The sequence below is a fragment of the Ipomoea nil genome, unplaced genomic scaffold (genome assembly GCF_001879475.1).
Source record: "Ipomoea nil cultivar Tokyo-kokei standard unplaced genomic scaffold, Asagao_1.1 scaffold0191, whole genome shotgun sequence".
In the NCBI taxonomy this organism is placed as follows: domain Eukaryota; kingdom Viridiplantae; phylum Streptophyta; class Magnoliopsida; order Solanales; family Convolvulaceae; genus Ipomoea; species Ipomoea nil.
Genome location: NW_017616619.1, coordinates 293,758 through 317,182, shown reverse-complemented (window position 1 = coordinate 317,182; position 23,425 = coordinate 293,758). Strand labels below are relative to the sequence as shown.

The 23,425-nt window shown below is 40.6% G+C and overlaps 2 long non-coding RNA genes across 2 annotated transcripts; one reads left to right on the top strand and one right to left on the bottom strand.

The window, feature by feature from the left end:
• Positions 1–300: 300 nt before the first annotated feature.
• On the top strand, positions 301–21,148 carry LOC109187375. Its single transcript, XR_002055270.1, has 3 exons — positions 301–387; positions 10,506–10,516; positions 21,138–21,148. It is a non-coding gene; the product is annotated as an uncharacterized LOC109187375 (long non-coding RNA).
• Positions 4,747–15,592, bottom strand: LOC109187382. Its single transcript, XR_002055271.1, has 3 exons — positions 15,582–15,592; positions 4,896–4,901; positions 4,747–4,839 (listed from the first exon to the last, which is right to left on the bottom strand). It is a non-coding gene; the product is annotated as an uncharacterized LOC109187382 (long non-coding RNA).
• Positions 21,149–23,425: the final 2,277 nt, after the last annotated feature.

The window sequence follows — 23,425 nt, the reverse complement described above, 5'->3', positions numbered from 1 at the left end:
ACGAACAAAACCACAACCCATATACAAGTGCACACCCACGGCCCGAATACAAGACTCCCGACATCAAATGACAACGAACAACCCCAACAAAAATTGGGAAAAATCTGAAACATGGGAGAATCGAAAAAGAAAAAAAATGCCATGGCCACCGACAACGAACACAACCCCAAACCACACACAACTACATACCCACACCCAATAATAGATGAAAAAAAATAGAATGATTAAAAAAAACATCAAACAACTCATAATAGCGCAGACAACGCAAATGAAAAAAAAAAAACAAACAAAAAAAAAAACCGACCATGAACGAACGACCTTGTCGCCGGACGATGATGTTTGGGATTCCTACCATGAACGTCGACCATCTAGCTGAGAACAAAATCAGTGAAACACAAGAGAGAACGACGAACAATTGGGTGCAGCAGTCGAGTTTACGAAGGAGTCCACCCAAATTCGAAATTACCATCTATAAATAGAAGCCTATTATCACGCCAACACACGCATTGATCAGCATTGGAAAATACTAAACTACCCCCACTTGCATTAAATTAAATCCCTTCAGCGTAAAAATAACCTAATTAAGCTATTAAAAAATATGGACCATTGATTGATTAAAATAAAAGGCTACGATTAGTTTCTATGTTCCTACCTAAAGATGGGTTCTTATATGAATCTAAATATATATATATATATATATATATATATATATATATATATATATATATATATATATATATATATATATATATATATATATATATATATTTATTTATTTATTTATATTTTCCCATTCTTAATAATTTATTTGTCATTTATATATTTTCCTTATTATTTAACTTCTATAATTCTCAATTTTAGATTCTTCGCTTCTGCATTATTCTGCTATATTCCTAACAAGTGGTATCAGAGCCAGGTTTAATTGAGAGTTATTTTCTGTCGATTGTTACCAAGTTCAATATCGAGAAGTTCGGCGGGAAAATTAGCTTTTCTATCTGGAAGGTTCAGATGGAAGCCGTTCTAACCCAGAACGGTTTGAAAAAAGCTCTAGCTGGGAAGAAGCAGAAACCGGCTACAATGACAGATGAAACTTGGGAAGATTTGGATGACAAGGCATGTTCAACCATTCTTTTGTGCCTGTCTAAAGAGTAGGGCTGTGCAAAAACTGACTCACCCGAAAAACCCGACCGACCCGAACCCGATTTTACGCACTTGGGGGGAATCCGAGTCCGAACTAGCATACCCGAACCGTTCACATGCCACCTAGCCAGTTAGAATGAGGCGGGTTGGGGGTTATAAAATCCCCCCGAACCCGTCCGACAACCCCAATTAGGGTAAAACTGCGTAACTATACCCTAAGGTATACGACGTCGTGTAATCGGTGTATATATGTTGCCTTAGAAGGAAACCCTACTCATTTGCGCAGCTTCCTCGTCTTTCTTCTGACTTCTGAGAACTCTATAGACTCGTTCTCTCGTGAGTCTCGTCTTTTTTCTCTGAAATCTGAAACCCTAGTTAGTTCTTACTTCTTTCTTCTCCAGATCTCTGACTCTGTGAGACTCTGAGTCTCTGAGTTCTCTCTGAGTTTCTTCTAGAGTTGTAGACTAGCTCAGTTAGAGACTGAGAGTGTGAGTCTCCGGTGGAAGCTAGCTAATATTGTTCGGTGGAAGCCCTATTCTGGATGACCGGTGGCCGGTGCGGTGGATTTTAAATTGCTGTCACGGTCTCACGGATTTGAATCCCTTTGTTCTCGGGGGTTTGATTTGGAGAAACGAAGTAATCTCTAAACCCTAATCTTAGATTATACTCTTATATATTGTGATACGTTGTTGTTAGTTGTGATTCTATGATTCTTATGACTGTGACAATGTGAATCTGTTGAGAAGTTCCGGATTGCATGTCACTTGTCCCTTATTTGTGAATTTTTGAGCCTTTGTTTAGGGTTTCTATGATTATGTGGACTGTGACAATGTCAATCTGTTGAGAAGTTCCAGGTTGCATGTCACTTATCCCTTATTTGTGAATTTTTGATACTTTGATTAGAGTTTCTATGATTATATGGACTGTGACATTTTAGAATCACTTAGTTGTGATTGTTTGTGGAAGCCCCTAAGTCCCTAACACCTGTTGATTATACTTTGTTTGTATTGTTTGTGGAAGCCCCTAAGTCCCTAACCCCTGTTGGCTGTTGGATGTTGCCTGTGTTGGTGAAAATGGTGGAAGCCCCAATTGTAACTACGAACTGTGAAATCCAGTAAAATGATGAATGTACACTTCAGGCTTTCACCATCCTGATTTCTAGATTTCTTTGTCACTTTGTGTGATTAATGTGATACTGTGATTGTATCCATGTATGCCTGTATGTTACTATGTTTATAACTTATAAGTTATAAGTTTATGGATGTATGACCCTTAATAGTTAATTCCTTAAAGTCCCAATTATGAAATTTAGAAAAATGATGAAGTTAGGAAGTGCCTGTCTTCTGATTCTGGATTTCTCTAATTCTGACATTCATTGAAATGGTTCCCACTGTACTGATAGTATTCCATTTCTTTAGATGGAAAATATCATAGAGTCTGGTAGTCAACCTTCCAACTCTTCACTTCATGGATCTACAGTGGTGGAAGCTCAGACTGTTGAGAAAAATAATGATCAACAGAATGTGCAACCTACTACTGCGGTTCTTCCGAAGAAAAGAAAGGTAGTTGAATCCAGATCTCCTGTGTGGGATCATTTTGAAAAGATTGTTGATGAGAATGATGTTACTGTTGAGGGAAAGTGTATATATTGTGCCAAAATATATAAATGTGAGGCCAAAAAACATGGTACTTCATCATTGAGAACCCACATGTTTAACTGTCTTAAAAACCTCACTCAAAAGACACTAGGCAATCACTTCTGACCTTTCAAGCTGTTACCAATTCTGATGCATCTCCTGCTACTGTTGGTGAGTTAGGAACTTGGGTCTTTAATCAAGAAGCTATTAGGAAGGCCTTAGTTGAAATGATTATAATAGATGAACTCCCATTTAGATTTGTTGAAGGTCCTGGATTTAGGAAGTTCATTCTGGTATGTTGTCCTAGGTTTAAGATTCCATCAAGATGGACAATTAGTAGGGACATCAATTTGATTTATGAAGAGGAAAGGCTCAAGTTGAAATGCATGTTTAGGGGAAACACTCAAAGAGTCAGTATTACTATTGACACTTGGACTTCTATTCAGAGAATTAACTACATGGTAGTTACTGCTCACTTAATAGATCAAGAGTGGAGGCTGAATAAAAAAATTATTTCATTTGTCCCTGTCACATCACACAAAGGTGAGTCTGTTGCAAAATCCCTTGAAAATTGTTTGCTGGATTGGGGTATTAGAAATGTCTACACTATTACAGTTGACAATGCATCATCAAATGACACTGCCCTAGGTTTTTTTTTTTTTATAAAAAAATTGATGTCTTGGGGAACATCTACTGTGAAGGGCAAGTACATTCACATGAGATGCATTGCCCATATTTTGAATTTAGTTGTGCAAGATGGGCTAAAACTGTGTGATGATTCTGTGAAGAAGGTTAGGGATGCTGTAAGGTATGTGAGAAGTTCACCTGCTAGACTTAAGAAATTTAAGGACTTGTCTGAATGGCTTGGATTGAAAAGAAATCTTCTCTGTGTATAGATGTTCCAACCAGATGGAACTCTACAAATCTTATGTTACAATCTGCAGTATTTTATGAGAAAGTGTTTTATTCACTTGAAGAAAGTGATTCTTCCTTCAAATCAGATTTAGGTGATTCTATTCCTAACTTTCTTGATTGGGAGTCTGTGAAGAGTTTGGTGAATCTGTTGAAGTGTTTTTATGATATGACAATAAGAATTTCAAGTTCTTTATATGTCACATCTAACACTTTTTTTTTTCTGAAATTTCTGATTTATATTGCCTATTGAATGGAATGGTGGAAGCTGGTGGTTCTGTGAAATTGATGGGGGAAACTATGAAGGTTAAATTTGAAAAGCATTGGGGGGATATAGATAAGATGAACTTGATGATATTCTTTGCAAACATTCTTGACCCCAGGGACAAATTAGAGTACATGCCAGCACAGATCTTACACATGTATGGTGAATTAAAAGGTAAAACCTACTATGAGAAAGTGGTTGCAGCTTTTACAGAGTTGTTTGATGATTATGCTGCCTCTGTTGTCCCTATTGCTCCTGTTATTCCTTCTACTGTTATTCCTACTGTTTCTGTCATCTCTTCTACTGATTCTTCACAGTCTAAAGTTGGGAAGCCCCAGGGTTTGTTAAAGTCACAGATTAAGAAACAAAGAATGGAGAGTGGGGGAAAGAAAAAAACTGAGTTGGAAATTTACCTTGCTGAGGCATTAGTTGAAGAAGAATCTTCTTTTGACATACTTAGATGGTGGAAGCTGAATGCTGAAAGATTTCCTATCCTTTCAAAAGTAGCTAGGGATGTCTTAGCTATACCAATATCCACTGTTGCCTCAGAATCTGCCTTCAGTACACCAGGGAGGGTTTTAGATCCTTTTAGGAGTTCTTTAACTCCTAAAATTGTGGAAGGTTTGGTTTGTACTCAGGATTGGCTTAGACTGCCTAATACCCCCATATCAATTGAGGAAAATCTGGAGGAATTGGAGAGATTTGAACAAGGTAACATACAAACACTTAACTTTCCTGCATTTTCTATTTACTTTTATTTTAAACTTGTCCTTGTATTTGCAGAATTGGGTGCTGATGGTGGGAGTGGAGCTGGGAGGATTGGTGGTTCTACACTTCCTATGATTCCTGTAATGTTATGCTTTATACTTTATACTACTTTATATTCTTGCATTAATGTAATTTGTATACTGTATTACTCGTGACTCATGAGGCTTGGTAACTAATTACTAATTAGTTGCTGCCTAGTTGTCCAGTTGTCCTAATGAGGCTTGGTAACTTACTAACTTGTTGGTTGCTGCCCTTGGACCTTGGTGCACTGGACAGTGCCACAGTGGTATAACTGTTAGTTGATAAGTTTGTTGTTGGACTCAAGGGTGATGTACTGCTGGTAATGTATCATTGTATTATGTATTTAAGACTTTAAATAATTTAACTATTTGTTATGGTAATGATGAAAGCTTCCACCAATGATCTGAAATAAGGGATTAAGCTGGTATGTTGCTCTATCCTCATGGGGATGTTGTAGCAATTTGCCTTTAATCCTAACTTTGATATGGACAAAAAGCTTACTGAGCCAATGTTTAATATCTTATTTTCTACCTTTTATAGTTTTATATCTTATTTTGTTTTTGCTAATTCATCTTAAGTTTTGAGTATTGACAGGAAGAAGAAGAACAGTAGGCTAGAGCTAAAGTAGGAACTACTGAGCTAGGAAGTAGGAGTCTAGGACTCTAGGATGATGGATTGATGGATCAGTTGTGGCATGTTGGATATTTTTTGTATTACTGTAATTTTGGTGATTTGGTGCAATGGTGCTTGCTGCAGTGTTTTTTAGAAATTGGCTACTTTTACAATTTTAAATTTTGTATAAGCTAATTCATAATTGCCCTTGCCCATTTGACTTTTTGGAGTCTAACTGTCTAAGTACTAGTTGTCTAGTTTACTAGTTTTACACTTATACAGTTATAAAGTTTACATGTAGTTTGTGCACAGTGCACTACATGTTTTTGTAAATTTTTTCAGTTTTACTTAATTTTTACGCGTTTTAGTCAATTATTTAATTTTGTTTTTATATTTTAAATATTAGAGATGCGTTCGGATATCCGACCGACCCGTCCTCAACCGAAATCCTATAAAACCGAAAAGATATTACAAATTGATACAATGAGATTGGGTTTAAAAATAATAATCCGAAATCCGTGCGGTTTAGCCCTCCGAGTATCTGAACCGAACCGAACCGTCCGACGCACAGGCCACTAAAGAGGTTCTACATGAAATAGTAAGTGAGACGACTGCGTCAGATTTATGGTCCAAGCTGGATACGCTTTACATGGCCAAAACTGTGGCGAACATGCTACGCCTGAAGGAGCGTCTGTACACAATCCGTATGACGGAAGGTTCTATTAAATCTCACTTGGATGAATTCAGTTCTATTTTATTGGACTTAGAAAATATTGATGTCGTAATTGAAGATGAGGATCGCGTTGTTTTATTGCTTGTCTCTCTCCCTAAATCATACAAGCATTTCAAAGAAATTATGCTGTAGGGTAATAGTAGTGATACCCTTACTTTCGACAGTGTTAAGTCAAACCTATTGTCCATAGAAAAGTTTGACTTTGAAATTAAGTCTGTGGACAAAGGTGAAGGCTTGACTGTAAGGGGTCGTTCACTTGAATCAGGGAGTAGCAATAAAAATTCTAGATCCAAGTCCAAAGGACACAAGTCCAAAAAATCCTGTAAGTACTGCAAGAAGCAGGGTCATGATGTGACTTGACGCTTCAAGTTGAAAAACAAACAAGAGAGAGAAAAGAAGTCAGCTGAAGCTAGTGTTGTTGAAAGTGATTTAGAAGGCGATGTTATGTTATCTGTCAGCTCCGGTTGCAAACGGAGTGAAATCGAGTGGATTCTAGACTCTGGTTGTACATTCCACATGTGCCCTCACAAAGACTGGTTCGTCTCTCTGGAACCGGTTGATGGTGAAGTTGTCTTGCTAGGTAATGATATTCAATGCAACGTTAGTGGAATTGGAAGTGTGCAGATTAAAACTCATGATAACGTTGTTAGGACTCTTACCAATGTTCGATATATTCCTGATTTGAAACGCAATTTGATATCCTTGGGCACTTTGGAATCTCTGGGGTGCAAGTACATAGCTGAAGGTGGAGTTCTAAAGGTCATCAAAGGCTCTCTTGTTCTCATTAAAGCTTCTCGTTCTGGAAGCTTGTATGTCTTGCATGACAGTACTGTGACAGGTTCAGTAGCGGTATCCTCATCGATGTCTGATGCGGATCTCACTCAATTATGGCATATGCGTCTGGGGCATATGAGTGAGAAAGGCATGCATATCCTGAGCAAGAAAGACCTCCTTGGTGGTTCAGGTACAGGTAAATCACAATTTTGTGAGCATTGTGTTTTTGGGAAACAAAAGAGTGTTAGTTTCTCTACTGCTACACACCGTACCAAAGATGTATTGGAATACATACATTCTGATTTGTGGGGACCAACTAAATTTCAGTCTTTGGGAGCCGGTAGATATTTTATGTCTATTATTGATGACTTTTCTCGTAAGGTCTGGGTCTATTTCCTGAAACATAAAAATCAGGCATTTTCTATGTTCAAGAAGTGGAAAATACTTGTTGAGAATCAGACAGGTAAAAAAGTCAAGAAGCTCAGGACAGACAATGGCTTGGAGTTCTGTGAGTCAAATTTCAATGACTTTTGTGCGGCACATGGAATCGCCAGGCACAAGACCTTGCCTGGTAAACCCCAGCAGAATGGTGTTGCCAAACGTTTGAACAGGACTCTATTGGAAAGGGCTCTTTGTATCCTCTCTAATGCTGGGTTATGGAAACAGTCTGATTTTTGGGCCGATGCCATTTCTACTGCTTGCTATTTAGTAAATAGATCTCTACATTCATCTCTTGATTTCAAAATTCCAGAGGAAGTTTGGTCAGGTAATCCTATTGACTACTCTATCTTAAGAGTTTTTGGATGTCTTGCTTATGCTCATTCCAGTACGGGTAAATTAAACCCGAAAGCTGTCAAATGCATTTTCCTTGGTTATGCCTCTAAGTCAAAAGGGTATCGTTTATGGTCTCCTAATTCTCAGAAAATCATTCTGAGCCAAGATATCACTTTTGACGAAAATGCACTACTTTCTTCTGGAAAAGCTCCCAGTACAGGTGAGACGCAAAATACTGGTGAGAAGGTGGAGTTTGAGTTCAGGCCTACTGATAGTATTACTACCATTGATGGTAATACTAAAGATGATGCATCTACTAGCACCGCACCTCTCGTTGAGCCACAACGAGAGTATTCCATTGCTATGGATCTTCCTAGGAGGACAATTAAAAAACCTGCTAGGTATGCTAGTGATGATGAAACCAATATGGTTGCTTACGCTCTTTCAGTCACACAAGAAGTTGATGGTGATCCATCTTGTTATTCTGAGGTTCTTCTTGTTGCTAAGTTCAAGCCGTGCTTGAGTTTAGTCGGACTGTTCTAGTTGATAATTCCCACAGTGGATTTGATCCAAGGTGGAGATTGTTAGAAAAACAATTATTTGTGGCTCAAATCCATCCACCACCATGTAGCAGCCCCACGTAGACCAACATCCACGTTGCACACTCCAGCATTCACGTATTCCAACGGCATTCACGTCTCCGATTTTGGCTCTCTGCATGGCGCTTGTTTCCAATTTCATTTAGTATAAATAGACTTCTTTCTTTGCTTTGTAAATGCACCTCTTATCAACATCTATTTGAATTCATCTTTATCCTATTCTTTCTTTACGTAGCATATATATATATATATATATATATATATATATATATATATATATATATATATATATATATATATATATTTATTTATTTATTTATTTATTTATTTATTTATTTATTTATATATTTATATATTTTCCCATTCTTAATAATTTATTTGTCATTTATATATTTTCCTTATTATTTAACTTCTATAATTCTCAATTTTCGATTCTTCGCTTCTGCATTATTCCGCTATATTCCTAACAATATCTCTCATGCATCAATCTCATGCATGAAACAACTTCTCAACTTCTCAATGCATCAAGTAATGATATACCACATAATGATGGATTTTTGAAAGTAATACTTGTGCTCACATTGGCCCTTATGCATTTTTGAAATATGATATGTGTGAGATGCAAAAATACTCTATAACATGCTACTAATCCATGTATATAAACCATAAAATACTCAAGGATATAATATCATGCTCGGTTTGCAACATAGCAAATTCTATACATTTTTATTTACAAATATGCTTCAATCCTCATTAATCAAATATCACATTTTAGTCATGCTTTCATAATAAATCATATTCTCAAAAGATCCTGCTTCTCTACTCAATACAAAATCTCATCAGATCACATAGTCAAGCGTTTCTCATACACAGTGAACTTAGCAAAACATGTATTGTGTAGCAAATCCTTCACAAATCCTTCGTAACATATACTCATTTTTTATCCAAATTCAACGAAATCAAAGCCAAAACGTGCGTCGAGACGATCCCGAGGTAACCTGGCCCGAAACGACACGTAACTGAGCCACAAGGGCCCGACCACTGCAAAAATTCCTCCCAGGTCAATACTCAGGGGCCTGGGGCGGGACTCCTCATGAGCCGCACCATGTGCCCCGTTACAATACCGGGACTAGGCGGCGGCCCTCCTCTAGAGCCGTGCCCTAGTCCCGTGTAACTCCGGCTCTAGCTGGCGGCCCTCCTGATGGGCCGCGGCTAGGGCCGCTGGTCTGGTCTGGTGCATACTGTGTGTGCACCAGATGATATTTTCATCTGCAAAAACAATCCAAACAAGTCCAAAACATTCCCAACAACTCAAAGACAAATACTAAATCACTTTCAAGCATGAACACAATAAAATTCCATAATTTTTACTCATTTTTACTCAATAAAGAGGCTTCACAGAGCCAAATTTAAGAGGGAGTCCATGGGGTTATACCTCTTTTTGCCTCTTCTTCTTGCTTGGATCCCCTCTTGCTATCTACTTAGCTAGCTCCTCCTACACTTCCTAAATTCCTCCAACAAACCATACAAACAACATATAAGGGAGGAACCTCAGGGTTTCAAGGCAAAGAGATGAAAACAATGAGGAGGAAGATGAATGGTGGCTAAGGGAAACTTACTGTGTTTGTTTTCTCCTTCCACAAAGAGCTCAAAGAGAGGCAAGGAAATGGGATCAGGAAACAACATTGGAGTAGTGAGGCTTATATAGGGTCCAAAACCCAAGGTTGATCATCAATGATTGGTTGTGGGCAAAGGAGTAATTTTCATAGGTGAGGAGAGGAATCAGGAAGAAAATTTTGGATGTCTAATGGTTCACCATGCTCCATGGACCAAGGGCTAGAAATGCTATTTTAAATACTTTGGGGTTGAAAATGAATTTTATCAAAAAGTTATCTAGATGAAATCTTGTTTAAAGTCTTTTTGAATTCTCCCGGTTTCACTCAGATTGATTTTTCGGTTTAAAACTTGATACGCGAAGTACCCGAAAATTTAGGATTTTGGAATAAAATAAGTTTTGGTGTCGAATTAATTTAAAATGTGACGAAAATAATTTATTCAAACACCAATTGATCGCAAAAATTTTTAATGGAGTGAAAATGACTATTTTGGAATTTCTTAAAATTGGATTTATAAAATTAAATTTTGAGTTGTTACACGACCAGTGTGTCCTCGTCGTCCTGATCGTCCTCTTTAGACTCCTCTGAGGACGACTCTGTATCGTTGTTTCTTGAAAAGAAGGAGAGGAAGGTTAGCCCAAGTTCTTTACCCAGTAAGCAGTCAAGTAAGGTGGAAAGAGTGAACTTGTTCTTGAGGCGCCTTTCGGAAAGATATCATCCTTTATCATGGCCCCCAATCGTGACCACCGCCGGGCCGAGAGAAGCTCACCCTTGGTGATCCACTTGACCAGATCAGCTAAGTTGTCTGGGCAGGGTGGCCTCTTCTCCAAGCGGAAGTACGACTATTGCCAAGCAGTCGGGAAGTCAAATGCTGGGTGGCAGTCTACCGGGCAGACGAAGAGGAATTCCTCCTTGTTGACTCAAAGTATTTTGTCAAAGTTATGTGCAAAAAGAATTCCAGTTCTATAAAGGAATATCAGTACTAAGAGGAATAGTTATTGAAGAATACTAGTTCTAAGGGGATTTGTTGTTGAAGATTTTCTAGTTCTATTTTGATTAGGAATAGTTTGTTATTCACGAATCTGTTAGGAATAGCTACTATAAATAGGGGATGTCTTTTATTGTAGACCTCAAGCATTCAACATCTAATTGTGAGGTACGAGAGTCTTTGAGAATAGGATACTAAATTCCCCTAGAAAGTAGTACATGTGTTTAGGTTTCAATAGTTTGGTAGGAAAGATCATTCTATTGTGTAATCTCAGGTTCCAAACAGTGTACTTTAAATATTGAGCTTTTAGTGGATTTAGGCAAGTTCTCAAATTGAGAAGTGCCTCGCAGATTAGGGTTGTTTGCCCGAACTGCGTTACAGATCGTTTGTGTTACAACGTCAGTTTCAACATCACTGTGTGCTGCGTTTTACAAATTTTCAATTGGTATCAGAGCCAAACTGCTTAAATTATTAGCAGGATCCTAATGGAGTTTCCCAGAGAAGGACTGTCAAGCACCAGGCCCCCTGCTCTCTTTGGTACAAATTTCTCCTACTGGAAAGCTAGAATGAAAATCTATATTTTGGCACAAGGAGAAGGAGTTTGGGAAGCCGTTGAGAAAGAATGGAAGAATCCAGTTGATGATAAAGGTAATCAAAAACCTAAAGCAGAATGGAATGAAGAAGAGCGAAGAGAATATAATTACAATTCAAAAGCAATGAATGCCATATATGGAGCGGTAAGTGAAGATACTTTCAAACTAATCGCTACCACTGGCATAGCTAAAATTGCATGGGATATACTATGTGATCATCACGAAGGAAATACTTCTGTTAAGCAATCCAAGCTGCAAATGATACAAACACAGTTTGAGAATTTAAAAATGGAAGAAGATGAGGATATCTCACAGTTTAGTGCAAGAGTTTTAGGGATTGCTGGAGATGCGTTTAACCTAGGCGAACCTATTCCTGAACCTAGGCTCGTCAAAAAGGTCCTACGTTCCTTACCTGAGAGATTTATGATAAAGGTTACAGCCATCCAAGAAAACAAAGATCTAAACACCTACAAACTCAGTGATCTAATGGGAAATCTTCAAACATATGAGCTTGAGATATTGCAAAAACGGAAAAATAATGACAAAGGAATTGCGCTCCAATCAAAGCAGAAAGAGAGTCCAGAAATTGATACTGAAACCATGGAACAATCAATTGCTCCCCTAACAAAGAATTTCAACAGAGTTCTCAAAAAATTCAACAAATTTAGAAGCAAAAGTGCTTCAATCAATCAAGGGAACTTCCCAACTGGACAAAATCAATCTATTTCAAAAGGAAGGGAGAGTCTAAAACCTGAAGGAATTCAGTGCTACGAGTGCAAAGGGTTTGGACACATCCAGTCAGAATGTCCAACATATTTTAAAAGGAAGAACAAAACATATGTGGCAACACTAAGCGATGACTCAGATAGTGAAGAAGACACCAACACTAATTTCGTAGCATTCACCACAAATCATGAGAATGACAACGAAAACGAAAATGATATGCAAGAACTGCTAGAGTCATATACCCAATTGTATGCTAAATGGGAACAAATCATCAAAGTGAATCTAGAGCTCATGCAAGAAAATCAGTTTCTAAAAGGTGAAAAAGATAGAGAAGAAAAGCGCCTCAAAGAAACTCAAAATGAATTATTAGAATCTAAAAACAGATTGGCCAAACTGTTACAAGAAATCAAGGCACTAGATGGAAGGCCTAGATCTCCAAATCCAGCTGTAACACCCCGTGTTACGAATCCTAAAACCAGCTGATTAATTAATTAATTAATAACCCAGGAGAAAGAATAAATTATAATGATTAATTAGGGAAAAAGGCCACCATAGCCCATGGGCCCAATTATATAAACCCAACCCCTAACCCCAATAGGAATAAACTCTAAATAAACCCTTAGATCTATAAATAGGGAACTTAGGGAGCACCTAGAACCCCCACATGCCTAGACGCCCCACCACCCCAGGAGAGCTCCAAGAATTCCCTTAGAAGAAATCAAGAAAGCAAGAGAGCTTAAAGAAAGATCATTCATAGCCAAGGAATTAATTAAGGCTAAGAGGTAACCCATGTCTCAACAAAACCTATTTTCATAGCTATGATTTCCCCTTAGGGTTTCCCCCGTATGATTGTGAATGGCGAATTACTATGATTATTATTGATGTTGATTTAATGATTCCATGGGGAATCTTGGTAATCTTGATATTGGGAGTTTCTTGATAATCGGGATGTTCTTGATGATTAATTGGGATTCTTGATGATGATGTGCTGTTCTTGATGATTATGTTGTTCTTGATGATTAATTGCTATCCTTGATGATATGTGTTGTTCCTACCGAATCTTGCAATTAGAAGACGAATCGTATTCTTGTGGATATAAAAGTGATTAGAACCCTATGTTGTATCGTATGATCTTATTCTTGGATTATCGGGTGGGAAATCGCATGTTTGGGTGTTGATTATGATTAGAAAAGCATGTTAGGTTATGTGCCGTTCGTCTATCGTAATTGATCCGTTAATTGTCTATGAGTTGTCGTTAATTACGTTGAAAAGTGTCTAAGCATGGTTTCGGGTTCCACAACGGTTCCCGGAGCGAAAAGTGATGAAAAGAGTCAGTGGGGGGTAGGTGGGGGGTAGGGGACCCACCACCTACCCGTGGCAATTCGGGCAGCTCCGGCAGCGGGCAGCCGGCGGGCGGGCAGCTGCCCGCCGGGCACCCGCTGCCCGGAACAGTGTCAGCCGGCGGGCAGCCGGTGGGTGGACCACACCCACCGGCTACCCGCTGGAATTTCTCCCACCTCGGGACCCCGGCTTCCCTGTTTGATGTTTCCCCGATCCCCGTGGTGTTCCAATGGACCCCGTTTGTCGTGCCTATGTCTAGTTTGATGTTTTGGGTACCGTTCGTAGGTTTATGAGTCCGTTATATCGCATGCTAGTTGAATGGGTATCCCGTTGACCTAGGTGAAAGAAGTATGAACCCCTTAGGACTATTCTTAGTATGTGATGGATCACGCATAGGTTTGTTATACGCTTTATCCCCCCTTCCCAATGTGTAATGTGGGTTGCATGTGCTTGCTATGTGTTATGTGTGTGTGTTACCCCAATTCGGTTGCGATCGGATTGGTTATCCTGAGCTGCGGTTCAGAAGCTGGCTGCGGTCAGATGGGTATTCCTGGCTGCGGTCAGATGACATTCTCTTGGGCTGCGGTCCACCGTTTGGTTGCGATCAAACGTTTCTATACGAGCTGCGGTTCGTCCTTTATCCTGGCTGCGGTCAGATGACACTCTCTTGGGCTGCGGTCCACTGTTTGGTTGCGATCAAACATTATGATGAGCTGCGGTTCATCGGTCGGTTGCGATCGACCTCCCCGTGTTGCGATATGGGGCATGGTGCTGCGGGGCCGTGTCAGAGCTATATGCGCTGACCCTCATGTATGGGCATGCGATTGGTCCTGTGGCGCCAACAAAGTGTGTTATGTGTTGTGATACGAATGAGTTGTGATTATGAGAGTCTTAGGGGCTGTGACTAAGGGATTTACATTGGGGATTGTTCATGTCGGGTTATGATTATTGTTTATGCTTTGCCTTATCTACCTTATCTGTTGTGAACTGCATATGCTCGTTATAACTGTTACTTGTGTCTGGCCTTATCTGTCGAGTCATTCCCGGTTTTAAAAGCTAGAGTTCGTAGGACATATCTTCATGCTCATAATGGTTTTCGTATATCTATATATATCTCTATATGTATTGTATTTCAACGCGTTGGAGTGGGTTACCAGCATCTCTCGCTGAACAGATATATTTGGCTTTCAGGCACAGAAGAATAAGTCACTGGAGCGCGCTAGAACTCGGAACGTAGAAGTAGATAGTTCCCCTTTTCCGGCCTGCGTGCCATGTTATGCATTTACATTATTGAGGATATTAGTTAGTTAGCCTGTGCACCTGGGTTCTCTAGCTCAGGTGTGGCATAGCACCCCGTACACTTGTATTACGTTTTGGGATTTAATGAGATAATACCTTTATTTTGTGAGTTTTTAAATGTCTTAAAAATCTGGGGTGTTACACCAGCGTCCAGTGAAAGCCACTCTTCTGAAAATCCTGAGGTGTCACAACATCACTTTCAACACCGAAGGAGAATCAGATGTTATTACTGCCACAAATTGGGACACATAAAGGCATACTGCTTCAAAAGACAAAATGATCTCTATTACAGACAAAACAACAGAGATTGGACAGTACAAAGCAAAAATAACAGCAAGAAAGTATGGGTAAGAAAGGATCAAACACAAGCTGTTGCGTATACCTCAGAAACAAGCCAAGAACAAAGTGTTTGGTATTTTGACAGCGGATGTTCAAGACATATGACAGGAAATCCACATTATCTTGAGAATATCCAGTACAAAAATGAAGGGCATGTCACTTTTGGAGATGGAGGAAAAGGACAGATTATCGCAAGTGGTACCTTGAATGTCCATGGACTGCCCAGATTACCAAGAGTCTTTTTGGTACAAGGACTCAAAGCAAACCTTATCAGTATAAGTCAACTGTGTGATGATGAACTCAAAGTAGAATTTTCCAAAGAGAATTGTAAAGTCTACAACCAAAAACATGAATGTGTTATGATGGGGAAAAGATCATCTGATAAAAGCTACACATGGGATAGTGATCTAACCTGTCATTAATCTACCATCAATCAAACACCACTATGGCATCAACTAAGGGGGAGAAAGACAGAGACCAAGGTGTTTGCCAAAAATTTGACAAAGGGGGAGAATGTTGACTCAAAGTATTTTGTCAAAGTTATGTGCAAAAAGAATTCCAGTTCTATAAAGGAATATCAGTACTAAGAGGAATAGTTATTGAAGAATACTAGTTCTAAGGGGATTTGTTGTTGAAGATTTTCTAGTTCTATTTTGATTAGGAATAGTTTGTTATTCACGAATCTGTTAGGAATAGCTACTATAAATAGGGGATGTCTTTTATTGTAGACCTCAAGCATTCAACATCTAATTGTGAGGTACGAGAGTCTTTGAGAATAGGATACTAAATTCCCCTAGAAAGTAGTACATGTGTTTAGGTTTCAATAGTTTGGTAGGAAAGATCATTCTATTGTGTAATCTCAGGTTCCAAACAGTGTACTTTAAATATTGAGCTTTTAGTGGATTTAGGCAAGTTCTCAAATTGAGAAGTGCCTCGCAGATTAGGGTTGTTTGCCCGAACTGCGTTACAGATCGTTTGTGTTACAACGTCAGTTTCAACATCACTGTGTGCTGCGCTTTACAAATTTTCACTCCTTCCAACCCTTATGGGAGGATTCCAGCTTATCTAAAAACTTACGACTATCCTGAGAGCGGATCTGTACATGTCTCGGGGCGGCCGAACTGACTGCAGTGAGTCGAAAGAGTTGATGGAAGAGAGGCATAGAAGCCGGCACCTCAAGACGGTGGCAGTAGGTCAGGAAGGAAACAAGAAGTCGGTAAGAGTTGGGCACCAGCTGACCAGACACAATGCCATAAATTCGAAGGAGGAGGGAGAGAAACGGAAAAACCGGGACTTGAAAGCCACAACAGACTGACTGGTAAAGGATCCCCATGTAACACCCTTAATTTTTAAAACTTTTAAGCTTATGAAATAAAAGCAATCTAACATTAATAAACCAAACAGAGTAGAGACTACACAATAAAAGTCGGGGTGCTATGCCACATCTAAGCTTGAGAACTTAGATGCACAGGCTAACTAACTATACAGAACATAATCCAATTTTAATATCCAAAATACAAATCAAGGCAAGTAGGCCATCTACCAAGACTAAAGTTATCTAAGCTAGGTCCTCGTGTCCATCTAGCGTACTCCGAAGCTACTGATCTGCACCTGAAAAACATACGGTGTAACAACCATCAGGGAATAATGCTAGTAACCCACTCCCACGCGTTGAGTACAATATAGGTAGATATAAGAAAATCATTTTGAGACTGGAATACATATATAATCCTAAGCAACGCTAGCTTTAAAACCAAGATCAAGACTCGACACACGGCAACAGACTGGACACCATAAAATAACATAAGGATACTAGCATGCAACCTAAAACCACAAGATAGGATAGTAACAAGGCTTAGCAACAAACAAGGCAATAATATGGCTCAACAACAATAACAGACAGTAACAACACACATGCCCATGTTCCAACCTTATACCAAGTTCAAACCTTTACTCCTCTCCATCCTTATATCAGTTCCAACTTGTACCTCCAGGCCACCCTTATACTGCCTCCCGTATTCCTCCAGAGCACGCATGCTCCCCATCGACATACCGCCAACAAAACCACCGATTTGATAGAACCGCAGTACCATTAACACATGATCTGTGCCTTGGAGGGTCTCCTCGGCATTGTTTGGGCGAACTCGGGGCGGGTTACGTCTCGGGGCTTTGACTTTCCCGGCGAACTTTCCAGCGATTTTCCAGTGATTTTTTTTGCGACTTTTCCGCTGAGTACGACGAACGGCGGGGTCACGGTGGTTGTTGGCTCGGTTATGGCTCGGGGAACGTGGAACGTGGGTCTCGGCTTCACGTCGGTTGGAGGGTGGTAGCGGTGTTGCGGGGTCGTGCGGCTGGGTTGGTCGCAATGGTGGTGTGACGCTGGTGGTTCGCCTGGGGCAGCGGGTCTTTTCCGGCGGGGGGTGGCTGGGTGGTCGACGGCGGTGCGGCGTGGGTCTGGGGGTTTTTTTTGGCCGAAGTGAGAGATGGAGGAAGTGGGAGAGAGAGAGAGAGAAGAGAGGGAAGAAGGAGAATGGTTTTTGATTTGGGGATTTTGGGTTTTAGGGATTTGGAATGGGGGTTAAGAAGGTTTTGTCCCCTTTAAGTTTTAAGAAATAATGATGGTTCAATAGTTATGGTATAGGTTTGGTAATCAAAGGTTCATGGTTTGAATTTCACTAGTGACATTAGAGTTTTTGGTGCACTCCTTTTATGTTCTTGAGGGTTTTTACCATTCGTTTGTCTCAAGGTGGGAAAATTCCGAGTTAGGCTTTATAATTGCATACTTAAGTTTACCAAGTATTGGTTTTGGGATTTCGTAGTTTATAAGAGACACAAATTAGTTTCTAATTAGCCCGAGGGGCGCAGTAAGAGAATTAAACTGGTCGAACTAATTAATTAATTTTATTAAAATACGGGGATCCTAAGTAATCGAACTAAGTATGCGGTTTTTCGATAAAAGAGGGTAGCTTACAAGGATTCACATCTCTCTATCCTAGACAGAATTCTTCTTCTGGGTTTTCTTCCAATTGATTCGTAGGGTCCTTGTCTTCCAAGGCCACGTCTTCGGTGTCGATTCCAGCCTCGGCTTCAGCTTCAATGCCGGTTTGGGTGCGACTGATGACGAACACCTTCCCGGGTGCCCTATAGCTTCCCTGGTTGTTCGTATTCCCTTGTTGCATCGTGATCGAGGGTCTCGCACTTTTGGGTTGGTTGCATTGGAAGGCTTTGTGACCTCCTTCCCCGCAATTGTCGCATCGTAAGGCGTTCCCTTGGCAATCTTTGCCCCGATGCTCCTTGCCACACCTTCTACAAGGGAATTGTCTTCCGCAGTTCCGCTAGCCTCATTGTATTTTGTCGGTGGTCCTTAGATTAGTGGGTTAGCCGCCCTTGCGTTGGAATCGTTTTTTGCCACTTTAAGTTGGGGCCTCCACTTTCGTTATTCCTTGTCCTAACCTGTTCCTGGACTCCCCGTTGTAGTAGTTGGATCCGGTAAAGGTCGGTGGCACTAGCATAGGCTTCGTTGAGGGTTCTTGTTTGCTTACGGTTAAGACTTTCCAAGCCTCAAAGTTGAGACCCGTAACGAATTTCTCTACCTTAGTTGTCTCTGTAGGCACCAACTCGGGTGCGAAACGGGCCAGTTCTAGGAATCGCTTGTGGTATTCTACCACCGTAGCGATTCCTTGTTTCAGGTGAAGGAATTCCTCGTACATGATTGCTTTTACGTGTGCGGGGTAAAAACGTTCCCGCAACCGGATCTTTAAGGTCTCCCAGTTGAAACCAGGTTCCTGTCTACAGGTAGGTCCTTCGTGAACCCACCATAGATCGGCCTCATGTCCAAAGTAGAATGACGCTAGCTCGACGCGGCGTTCCTCTGAGTATTCCACTACCTCGAAGATTTTGTCGAACGTTCGGATCCATTCCTCGAGCATCGTAGGATCTTCTTCTCCTGCTAAAATAGGTGGGCGATGGTTTGATTCTTGGCGAGCCACATCGTGGTTCCCGTTCGGGGGTGGCCGGTTGTTGTTATTAAGGATGTCGTTGCTCAGTGTCTAGGCGACCTGAGTTAACTGTTGTAGGTTCTGGGTTAACTGATCGTGGGTAGGGGGCTCAGGGGTCCTTGCCTGGTTTCTCGGTGGTACCATCCCGGTTTCTACAGGGTCAACACCGATCGTAGATGTAAGTCAGGGCTTGCACCCTTACCTTGGAGCTTTAACTATAAGAACTTTAAACTAAGCAAAGAGTAGATTAAGGGAAAAATAAGCAGGAAATGGTTAATAAACTCACATCCTTACCGCGCGTCCTAAAATTCTTAAGCCCTAAGTACTTAAGTACTTAGAGTTCAAGCTTAACGTCCTAAAGTCTTATCTTAAAGGCCTTATCCTAGGGTCGAACTTAGGCTCTGATACCACCTGTAACACCCCTAATTTTTAAAACTTTTAGGCTTATGAAATAAAGGCAATCTAACATTAATATCCCAAACAGAGCAGGGAATACACAATAAAAGTCGGGGTGCTATGCCACATCTAAGCTTGAGAACTTAGATGCACAAGCTAACTAACTAAACAGAACATAATCCAACAAAACCACCGATCTGATAGCACCGCAGTACCATTAACACATGATCTGTGCCTATAGCACAATAATCAAGGGGTCAGGGCCTATAGCACAATGACATGGCACCGCATTGCCAATAACTTGATCTATGCCTTTACAACACTAATCAAGGGGGGTCTGTGCCTATAGCACAATGATCGAGCACTCGTTGTGCCAAACCGCCAACAAATCTTTTCAACCAATCCCATCTCTTTTCTCATCATGGACAAATCAATCACAACAACCAATGCTCAATGATAACAGCAACCATCAACACTCAGTCGACAACATTAGTCAATACTCAACAACAACAACCATCGAAGCTCCACAACAACAATAACCAATACTCATCAACACATTGCAAGGGGGTAGTCAAAGGGAAGGCACACGACCACGTAGACCTTCATCAGCAGTTGACATCAATACAATCACACAACCCACGAGACACGACCCAAACCCTACTTCCCAAGACAACAAGACAACCACGAGGCACATACAGGATCATACAAATCTCATCCTAGGCCAACGGAGTACTAACTTAAACCGCACACAATAACCACACTACTCCTAAAACGGTACCCGAAATATCAAACGAGGCTCATAAACATCAAACAAGGCACAACGGGGCACGGGGAAATGACAAACGGGGTAAAACAGCACAACACACCGCCCGTACCAGCGGGTGGTCAGCGGTGGGCGGCCCTGTACCAGCGGGTACACGGTGGGTGGTCGTCCACCCGCCGCCCACCTGTTGGTACAATAGACGGGTACTGGCGGGTGGTCAGGTGGGGATTCGTCTCCCCACCGCCCCCCCGCTGGTACGATGGTAACCTGGCACTTTCCCAACTCGGGAATTCCTCCATTACACCCAAAATCAAGTCCAAATACACCCCAACACATAACCACAACAATAGAGACTTGAACACCAAGAATTAGACCAAGAAACCAACACAATTAGATTCTAAATACATTCTCCTATCATATCAGGACTCAAGAATCAACTCCTAACCATGCAAGAACAACAAGAACCTCAAGAACATCAAGACTCTATCAAATAAACCATAATGTCAAGCTCTAGACACGCCTAAACGCAAGATCATACATATAATCAATCACGAGCATCGAGATCATCAAGATTATCAAATAAACACAACATAAACCCTAAGCAAAGCTCTATTAAGACTCAATCACAAGACCACACATACCATATCAAAGGAGCCAATCATTAAGATATAGTAAGGAAAATAGGTTTTGTAAGACATGGGTTACCTCTTAGCCTTAATTAATCCTCCCTTGGCTATTAAGGTTCTTTTCCAAGATTTTCCTCCGATTGATCTTCCTAGGCTTGGTGGTTGGGAATTCCTTTTGCTAGGTTTCTTGGGCAATTTCGTGTATTAGAGTTATGAGAGGTGAGAGAGTTCTAATTGCTTCCTAATCCCCTATTTATAGAGTTAGGAATCCTAGTTAGAATCTGAATAGTAAAGGCCCACTTTCTATATTTCTAACGGGATTAAATACTTTATTATAGATAAGAGTCCATGGTCCTCCGTGGGGCACATTAATTAATTAAGGGGTCCTGATCAGATTAAATTCATTTTTAATTATTCTTTAGCCGGATTAATTACATAATTAATCCAAGTTTGAGGATCGTAACACGGGCCCACATATCTACCTTTTGAGGGATCACTTACAAGCCGGTTTCCCGGGCGATGAGTTACCGCCGACGAGCCCAACAGTCATGGAACAGCGGCCGACTGGCCATTCCAAGTCCTCAAAATATCTTGGCTCCCTGTCTATTGGAGGGTGCATCGGAGCTATGGACGTAAAGCTTTAGGCCACCGCTGGCGAAGAGGTAGTGGCCGGAGGGTTGGAAGTCTAGCCCTGACAGGCGTCGGTGGTAGAAATGATAGGCGGTTGTGGTGAAGACATGGTGGGAAGTGAAAAGAAAGCAAATGAAGGATGGAAAAGAAGGCTAACCTTAAAAAAAGACGGCCGGAGAAGACGATGAAATTGACTCGGGAAGGGAAGAACGCCGGCCGCAGGAAAAGAGAGTGAAAGGCGGTGAAAAGGAGGTTATCGCCAGAGGTTTTGCGAGATAAGAGTAGAGAAGTGTGGAAGAAGAGAAGAGAAGACGGATTAGGTATTTATAGATATGACCGGCTGACCAGATCATGCCATATGTACTCGATCGAACGGCTGGGGGAATGACGTAACGTCTGACAAGATGGTTACGAAAAAGAGTGTCTCGAGACTGTAACCGGCTGGAAAGGAAGGGTTGCCATAATTACAGGCTCAGTAGTCGGAGTGTCCCTATTTCGGTGCCTTAGCCGCCCTAGCCTAGCAACCTAGCTAGGCAGTCAGCGTGTCCCCGACCAAGTGCGTGCTCCAAAGGCGGTTGATGGCGAATTCTGCCGAGATTTCTTTCCTTGTCAAACAAGTAGCTTCTGTTTCTTAATTTTAACAGTTACCGCATTAATTAAGGTAGATTCCAAAGCTTAGTTAGTTACTTTCTCACCCTTCTTTCTTTACGGAGGATCTATTGACTTGTATAAATACCCCTCCGGGGTCACCTTGTAAAGGGTCGGATTATTGAATAACATACAGTTACTCTACTTCTTTTTCGGCATCAATTACTTTGTTTCTCTAACCTAGTATTGATGCACCTTTAGTGTTAAACATGACACACCTTAAGTGTTACAGGGACACACCTTAAGCTATCGAAAGGTGAACCTAAAGCTTTATAATGACGCACCTTAAGTTTCAACAAAAAACGCACCTTAAGCTCTCAACTGAAGAATTGACGCACCTTAATCACAGAAATCACGCACCTTAAGTGTAAAAAAGACGCACCTTAAGCTATGGAAAGACACACCTAAAGCTTTATACCGATGCACCTTAAGTTTTTACAAAAAAATGCACCTAAAGTTCTCAACTGAAGAACTGACGCACCTTAAGAACATAAACCACACACCTTAAGTGTAAAAAGGACGCACCTTAAGCTATGGAAAGACGCACCTAAAGCTTTAGACTGACGCACCTTAAGTTTCAACAAAAAAATGCACCTGGAGTTCTCAATTGAAGAACTGACGCACGTTAAACACAGAAACCACACACCTTAAGAAGGAAAATGACGCACCTTAGGCACACAAAAACTACACACCTTAAGTTTGACCTAAACGCAAAAAGACCAAATTGCCACCGCGTTTTATTTTTAATATATGTTCCATCTAGACGGTTGATTTTCGCGAGGTCAGCGGCTATCATTTGACCGCATCTTTCACCTGGCACAATATCCGCATGTGATGTCTATTATACACACACACACACACACACACACACATACAAACATACATTTTTATCGTAATATATATATGTATATTTTTCGAAAAAAATCATCAAAACCTATTTTTGGCTGATGTGAGCCAAATTGTACATGTTTCTAGTATTAGTTTGATCATAATTGTTGGGTCTAAGTTCATGAAATTGTTACTTTAATTGCATATTCCCTTTTTTATCATTAAGATATGGTTTCACACTTGATTTGAAGGTTTTACGGTGTTTGTTAGTATTTTGGAACCATTGTAGATCAATTGCAAAGGCAAAGGGAAGTTCTAAGACAAGTTTGGAGCCGAAACAAATTCAAGATGAAGCTAAGGAGGTCGCTAAAATGCTTCAAAGAAAGCCAAAGAATGGTA